An 8,959-nucleotide genomic window follows, 5' to 3' on the forward strand; every position below is an offset into this window, starting at 1 on the left:
GTGACTGGTACCCCACATTCTTGAGTCAGTTTGTGTGCCAATTCTTGGATCTTTGAATGTCATTTTATGATAAGTAAACACTATGCTTTTCAATAAATAAGTCCTACATTTAAAATTATGACACCAAGTTTTCAAACCTACTTAATTATCAGAACACATGTAGCTGTGTGTAAGCATTTCCTACAGTAGTAATTATAAGTGTGCATCCTGGGCAGATGATGAGAACATGCACACCCACACCTCGCACACACACAACTACACAGCGAAAAAAAGACTCCTTTGAAGAACCCATCTCTCAGGCCGGGGATCCGTTAGTCCAGCGGTTCTCAACTTGTGGGTCATGACCCCAATGGGGGTCGAATGACCCTTTCATGAGAGTCGCCTAATTCATAATAGTAGCAAAATTACAATTATGAAGTAGCAATGAAAATAATGTTATGGTTGGGGGGTCACCACAACATGAGGAACTGTGTGAAAGGGTGGCGGCATGAGGGAGGTTGAGAACCACTGCTGCAGTCCTTTGATCGTTTCGAGGATGCTGTGGCAAAGCACGGATTTTTGTCTCTAAGTAGTACTGGTTGAGGAGGGTGTAGCTGGATCCCTATGGAGTGAGCAGACTCTGAAATAGGAATAACATTGAAAGACTCCTACTGAATTCTCTGAGTTTTATGTAAGGTCTCTCTCTCCGGGACTAGATTCCAGCCTCGGTCCATGGCTCCGTGGGAGAAAGATTTCACACCGAAGCTGGGCTCGTGATCCAAGTGAATTTAATGAAAGTTCAAAGAAGCATCTGGTTTCACGTGGCTCCCATAGGATTCCTCTGACCATGCGGCCTTGCAGAGACTGCCCCAGGTCACGCAAGGATCTCTCTCCTCCCACAAAGACGACCAGACCACCCAAGCAAGACCCTCTCCCTCTCGGTTCCTGCCTTCTTTTTTTTTTTTTTTTAAAAAAACGTTTTATTAGGGGCTCATACAACTCTTATCACAATCCATACATATACATACATCAATTGTATAAAGCACATCCATACATTCCCCACCCCAATCATTCTCAAAGCATTTGCTCTCCACTTAAGCCCTTTGCATCAGGTCCTCTTTTTTTTCCCCTCCCTCCCCGCTCCCCCCTCCCTCATGTGCCCTTGGTAATTTATACATCGTTATTTTGTCATATCTTGCTCTATCCGGAGTCTCCCTTCCCCCCTTCTCTGCTGTCCCTCTCCCAGGGAGGAGGTCACATGTGGATCCTTGTAATCAGTTCCCCCTTTCCAACCCACTCACCCTACACTCTCCAGCATCGCCCCTCACACCCTTGGTCCTGAAGGTATCATCCACCCTGGATTCCCTGTGCCTCCAGCCCTCATATGTACCAGTGTACAACCTCTGCTCTATCCAGCCCTGCAAGGTAGAATTCGGATCATGGTAGTTGGGAGGAGGAAGTATCCAGGATCTGGGGGAAAGCTGTGCTCTTCGTCGGTATTACCTCACACCCTGACTGACCCATCTCCTCTCCTAAACCCCTCTATGAGGGGGTCTCCATTGGCCGACACTTGGGCCTTGGGTCTCTACTCTGCACTTCCCCCTTCATTCAATATGGTATATACATACACACATATATATACATACATATATATACATACATATACATACATATATACATACACATATATACTCACATACATATATTCTTTTTTTTTGCATGATGCCTTATACCTGGTCCCTTGGGCACCTCGTGATCGCACTGGCTGGTGTGCTTCTTCCATGTGGACTTTGTTGCTTCTGAGCTAGATGGCTGCTTGTTTATCTTCAAGCCTTTAAGACCCCAGACACTATCTCTTTTGATAGCCGGGCACCATCAGCTTTCTTCACCACATTTACTTGTTCACCTACTTTGGCTTCAGCAGTTGTGTCGGGAGAGTGAGCATCATAGAGTTCCAATTTAATAAAAGAAGGTATTCATGCATTGAGGGAGTGCTTGAGTAGAGGCCCAAGGTCCTTCAGCCACCTTAATATTAAACCTATAAATGTAGATAATTAGATCTATTTCCCCATCCTCATATATATGTTTGCATGTACATGTCTTTGTCTAGACCTCCATAAATGCCCCTTGACTCCTAGCTCTTTCCTCCATCTCCCTTGACTTTCCTCCTGCCCCACTACCATGCTCTGTCCCCACCTGGGTTACAGCTATACCTCTTCTCTACGCAACCTTACCCTTGATCATTCCCCATCAGGCCTGCCACTCCCCCCTCACTACGATTTTGGGTCCCATGTTGTTCCTTTGTCCCTGTGTTTATTAACACCACTTCCTTACCCTCCTCTCCCTCCCCCACCCGGAACTGTCTGTCCCATTGTTTTTCCTCTAGGTAGTTCATCCAGCCTGTCCTATTCAGACAGACCTGTGGAGACACTAACATGCACGAAAACAAGACAGAGGAAAACAAAGCAACAGTATACAACCAGACAACAAAACAACAAAAACAAACCACTGACAAAGAACAAAACAAAACAGTTCACAAAAGAAAGGCTTGTAGTTCATTCAAGGATCGTTTGCTGGCCCTTAGAAGCGTTTTCCAGTCCAGTCTGTTGGGGCACCACGCCCTGGCCCCAAAGTCCACTTTCAGCATTCCCTGGGGACCTTGCCGCTCCATTCCCTTGCTGTTCCCAGTGCTTTGCCTCGGTGTGGTGGGATCAGGTCAGGTGCAATTCCCACACTGTGTCTCCTGTGCTGTCCCCTGTATTGCCCTTAGTCACTGAGGGGCATCATGTCTCATAGTAGGGCCAGCCATGTTGTTCTCTCTGTGGACTGGCTGCTCTACTCAGGAACATCCTCCTCACGGCCTGGTGGGCCAGGGGTTCCTGCCTTCTTAAGGGTTCCCGGGGGAGGCGTGGTGAATGACCCCAGATCGATCCCATTGGCTGAATTGCAGTCACCTGGCCCAGGTGGGCTGCTCCAGGTGTAACGCCCATCTCCACCCACTGGCGGGAAAATCCAGCTTTTTCCTTTGCTGGCTCTCCTGGGCATGCGTAAATGGACTTCCCAATTCCCTAAGCTAAGCTGCCTAACAGTTACATCAAGGAAAACACTTCTCCCTGGGTCAGCGAGGTAATAAGATATTCTCCACAGAGAAAATATTAAACAGTAGAATATAACCATAACCTAAAGGGAAAATTTTAGCCAAAATTATAACACGCAATGAAACTGTAGGGGCAGCAAACAGAATAAGGGTTTGGGGTGAAAGGGAGCCGATGTCAAGGAGCCCAGGACGGAAAAGAATGTTTGAAAGCTGATTGTGGGAGCAGTTGGACAATCTGCTGATGGGACTGAACTGTGGAATGATTTAATTTTTGTATTAACTCCGAATTAATAAGAAATTAAAAAATTATAACATGTAACTGACAAAACTTGCTCTGATGTTTTTTATCTCCTACCTCTGCTTCTCCTGGCCCCTTCAAGGCCTGACACGCTGCCCCTTCACATCCTCCCGGCCAGCACTCTCAACTACCTCTGCTCCGTTGCATGTGGAATGAACAGACCTCGAAGTGCTGGTTGAAGATTGTAATGTGGCAACTGTTGTGATCATTAGCCATCGGATAATGGAAATCAAAACATCTAAGAGATACCGCCTAGCACCCACCATGATAGCCGATTGAAAAAGACAGAAACCAAAAAATGTAGGAGGGGGTGTGGTGAGACCAGGACTCTCATTCACTGATGGTAGTCATGTAGATACGTACAGTCACTGTGAAAAGCGATTTGGCGACACCTAAAACAGATGGAAATAGATTTACCATCTGACACAGCTATTCCACTGCTGGGCATAAATAAAAAAAAAAAAAAGGGAATAGACCATGACCAGACATCTGCTCTCACTGGGCAGTTCACAACAAAAAAAAAAGAAAAATGGGAAACAGCCTAAATTTCCATCAATAAAAAATGGATTTAAAAACTCTTGTATATGCATACAATGGAATAATCCGAATCCCCTCCAAAAAATAGTGATGAAATGATGAAACACCTCATCTCATGGAAAGAGTTGGAGGATTTTATGCTGTGTGACGTTAGCCAAGCACAGAAGGTCAAGTACAACATGAGTGCACTGAGGTAAGTTCAAACAGCAGAATGAGCACCAGGCAAAACTCCCATATCCCACAATTCTTGGGCTGAGGACCAGATATTCTAGCACGAGCCAGACCAAACCCAATGACTCATATGTCATCGAAAACTGATGCAGATAGCACCTGTGCTGAAAGGTAGCCCCCCCCCTTCTCATATGCTTTTAAGACCTACAGAGGGGTGGGTGGGGGAAGAAAAAAGACAACAATGAGGGGTCCCGGCATTAACCCACCCAAGGGGAGGATATTGTTTATGTCTCCACAGGAAAGGGAGAGCGAGAGTAGACCTCATTCTGGTGTGCCAATCTTTGAAGACGATGTTCCTGCTCAGAACATCTCATTCCCAAAGATGACTGCAGGGTTGGTCTCAGCTTGAGACTAGATGCCTTCTCCCTAGATGACAGTCCTGCAGAGGACAGTCCTGCAGACACAGTTCCATCCAGACACAGTCGCTGAAGTAAAAATGGGTGCGTAAGCAAAAGTGATGGAGCCTGGCTATTTAAAGATATAGCATCTTGTGTCTTAAAAACTTGAAGCTAACAAGTGGCCATCCAGCAGGGAAGCAACATAACCCACTTGGAAGAAGCACACCATCCTGTGATCATGAGATGTAGATGGTATCAGGAATCACCTGATCAGAAGACCCCAAAGAAACAAATACATAGATGCAAATGAGGAGTTTGGAGTGGAAACCCAAAGCGCATCTGTAAATAATTGGACACTCCCTCACAGAAGGGTCACAAGGAAGGAATGAGTCAGCCAGGGCGCAGCATAGCACCGAGGAAACACACAACATTCCTCCAGTACTTTAATGCTTCCTCCCTCCACTCTCATGACCCCAGTTCCACCTTGCAAATCAGGAGGGACCAGAGTATGTGCGCTGGTTCAGAGAAGAGCTCTCAGCACACAGATTCCAGGAACAGTAATGGAAGTAATACTATGAGGGTAGGAGAAAGGTGGAGGGAGAAGGGGGGGAAATGGGGAGCCGACTGCAATGATTGACATATGACACCTCCCCCAGCCCAGCCCCACGGGGATGAGCAACAGAAACTTGGATGAAGGGAGACAGTGTAAGATATGAAAATAATAACTTATAATTTTATCAGGGGTTCACAAGGGTGAGAGGGTGGGGGAGGGAGGGACAAAAGAGGAGCCGATTCAAGAGCTCAAGCAGAAAGAAAATGTTTTGAAAATGATGATGGCAACATATGTACAAATGTGTTTGATACAGTTGATGTATGGATTGTTAAGAGAACTCTAAGAGAGAGAATAAAAGCTGTAAGAGCCTCCAATGAAATGATTAATTTATTATTACACAGTTCTAGGAGAGGGGCTGGTCTGCAACCAAATCAATGTGAAGGGGCGTGGATGTCGTGAAGACCCCAAACCCACCTGTAAGACAATTGAGCAGTCCCTCTCAGAAGGACCACAGGGAAGGGATGATAAATCCAGGAGGCTGTCTATGGCATTGATGGAACACATAACTATCTTTGTGGGATTATAAAGAGACTTTTCCCCAGCTTTGTCTCCCCCAAAGATAATCCAAACATTACAGGCTTTTTGCCAGCATCTGGGGGGAGGTCAGATGCTTATAGACATCCTCCCTGGAGACAGTTGCAAGACTAAGGTAGCCCCCTCCATCCCTGCTATTAAGGACAATGGGTTACTTCTCCCTAGAGGCCTGCAGTCATTGATTTGGTTCCTGTAGGTGGAGTTCACACCCTACTGATAATGGTCTCTATCAGTTGAGCCAGGGAACAGGTCAAAGGGGCTCAGTGACATCAAAGCTAGAACCATCCTGACTCTAGGATCCACCCTTCTTGTCACATGTCCACCCCAACCCATCCTCTCCCTAGTGTGTAGATACCCCTAGGTCACTCCCCTCCCATTATTGTATTACCTATAGAACAACCCTTTCCTGTGATTAGGGGGCTCGCACATCCCCAGAGAATATAAAAGCCTTGGTTAGCAATAAATATTGCTCTCTCTCCACGTGGACCACCAAGCAGGGCCAAGGTGAGCATTGATTGCTACCATGAAATGTGTCTGAGTCCCTTATTTCAATCTCTCTTCTATCTCTCATGCTCTCTACGACTTTAATATTTACTTGTTATCGCTGTACAATTGCACCTACCGACCCATGATGATGTACTAGCGGCTGGCTTCCGCTTGCATATCCTCTAGTTCTTTAATATTTCCTCTCCTTACCATTATGGTTTTTATTTGTTTTACCTCATTAATCATGTTAGATTTGCATATATTCATTTACATATTCAACATCCTTCAATACATGAAAGCCAAGAAGGATAATCCTTCAGAAACAGTAACAGGAGTAATGGTTCCCTGAGGGTATGGGAAGGGGGGCAATAGGGAGCTGAGAGCATTGAGGAGTGTATAACCCCACTCAATGGAAGCAAACAAAAGAATTATATGTTAATGGTTTTACTGGATTGTGTAAGATATGGCAAAAAAAAATAGGATCCTTGGGAGGTAGAGTGGGGAGAGAGAGAATAAAGGGGATTCTGCTATCAAGGAGTCAAGAAGAAAGAGCATGTTTTGAAACTGATTGTGGAAGCAATTGTGCAGTACCCTTTGTGGTGATGGAATGCTATGCTATCTGTAAGGGCCCCCAATCTGTGAGAACATAAAACTAAACGCCCTTGGCTTTCCTTCTCAAATGCTTACTCGCTTACTCTCATGCTTCTACCGAGGGAAGTTTCTCTGTGCTGAGAAGCAAGGAGGAGGAGAAGCATCTCATCGCACACCACATTTGGCGCCATGACTGGGACATTCTTCCCGACTCTCAGTGTCCTCCCCATGCAGGCAGCCCTCCAAGGTAAGCTTCTCAGGCTCGAGACTGAGCTTCCCTGTCCCTGGAGCTGGGTCTGCTTCACCTCCTCCTCACTTTCCTCCCTTTGGAGCTCATGCCTTTCCTCTTACGTCGAAGCAGAGGGTCTGGGATCCCTAGTGACTTAGTGGGCCACACATTGGACTAGTACCTGCGAGGTTGGTTGTTTGAGACCACAGCCCACTCCATGAGAGAGATGAGACTGTCTGCTCCTGTAAAGTGTTACCGTCTCGGAAATCTACAGGGGCATTTCTACCCCGCCCCATAGGGTCACTACGAGTCTGAACAGACTCCATGGCAGTGGATTTGGGTTTGGGTTCACAGAACAGCACACCGATGCCTTTTAGTACCTCATCCTGGGCTATGGCTTGTCCTGGAAGAACATAATGTTAGGACCGACTAGGATAGATTTTGAGAAAGAGCAAGTACTAAAAGATCCCAAGAAATTTGCAGATGGCTTCCGTGTGATGAATGAGGCATGTGCAGCAGGAGAAACAGCCGTGCCTTCAGCTGACCCCCCGGGACTATAATGATTCCATTGACAGGTGAGAATGGGAACACTTTCTAGGGCACACCGGGAACCCCCTTGTCTAAGAGTTACTGACACCCAAGGCTTAAACACCCGAAAGAAATCCTTCGTTCGCTCCGTGATTCTGCTGCGGTCAGAAGAGGCAGGCCTGCTTCTCTCTCTCTCTCTCTCTCTCTCTCTCTCTCTCTCTCTCTCTCTCTCAAACACACACACACACACACACACACACACACACACACACACACACACATCCTCTCTCTGACTCTTCCTACCCTTCCTCTCCCTGCAGGTTAACCCTTTCCTCGATAGACTCTGTTGTAGGATCTGTATTAAACCTAATTTTTCTCTTCCTTTATGTAATAGCAGTTCTCATGGACTTTATACCTTTTAAGTTAGTTCATTCTGTCTTTAGACAAAGAGCCATCTCTAACCTTTATCTGACTATTCTAAACTCCTCTCACTTCATTTCCTTTGATTTCCTGTTCCCTACAAACTTCACCTCCCTCAACAAATCTATTCCTTAAAGGTCTTGCTGTGTCTCTTGCCTCTGAAAGACCTAACAGGGCCCCTCATCACTGGGTCTAGTCTGCTGGCCCCTGCGGGAGCAGCAGCAGGGGGACCTCCCAGGATTACAACAGAACATCTCTGAAGAACCTCTAGAGCTTTAGAAAGACTCACAGTGACCCTGGAAGAACAATTAGACTAGCCTCTCACCCTCCCTAGACAGCTTGCCAGCATTGCTACAAAGGAACTGTTGGCTGGAGGTGTGGGCCAGCACTTCCTTTGTGAGAATGGGCCTCACTTAGAGTTCTAAGTTTTCTTCTTTTGTCTTCAGGGTGAAAGAACAACAGTAGTTTATTTGCAGAGCAAAATTTTTAGGAAAACATAAATGTGCAAGATAGAAATAAAAACCACCCAGAAAGGAAAAACAAATTTAGATGTTAGACATAAATCTTCCCAATCTTTTCCTCTCATGCAGTCAGTCATATATACATTTTTCTCTAACACTGGGATTATAATGCACATATCATTATCTAACGTAGCCATAGATTATTGAGCCCGTTTTAGATATATTCATTGTTAAAGATAGCTCTACTTCACAATATAATAGTGGTAGACATCTTTATTAGTACAAATACCTCTAGGTAAAAGTATAGTGTCAAAGGTACATATATTTTTTCATTTTTATATCCTTGCCATATACAAGACCAATCTGCACTCCAGAAAAGTTTATGTGATTTACATTCCCACCAGCATTGTGTAAATTGAATCATTTCTTTCCCTAAAAGTACTATTTGGGCAATTCCAGTTGTAAGAAATTATTTTATTAATTTTACAATTGTGCTAATTAATAGCTCTAAAATTCAAAAGACTTCCTATCAGACCCCCTTACTAGAATCCATATGGAAATATAGAAATCGGCAATAATATAAAAAGATGAATGTCATGAAATAGCTTCATGACCTG

Source organism: Tenrec ecaudatus, chromosome 10 (assembly GCF_050624435.1).
Source record: "Tenrec ecaudatus isolate mTenEca1 chromosome 10, mTenEca1.hap1, whole genome shotgun sequence".
NCBI classification, from domain to species: domain Eukaryota; kingdom Metazoa; phylum Chordata; class Mammalia; order Afrosoricida; family Tenrecidae; genus Tenrec; species Tenrec ecaudatus.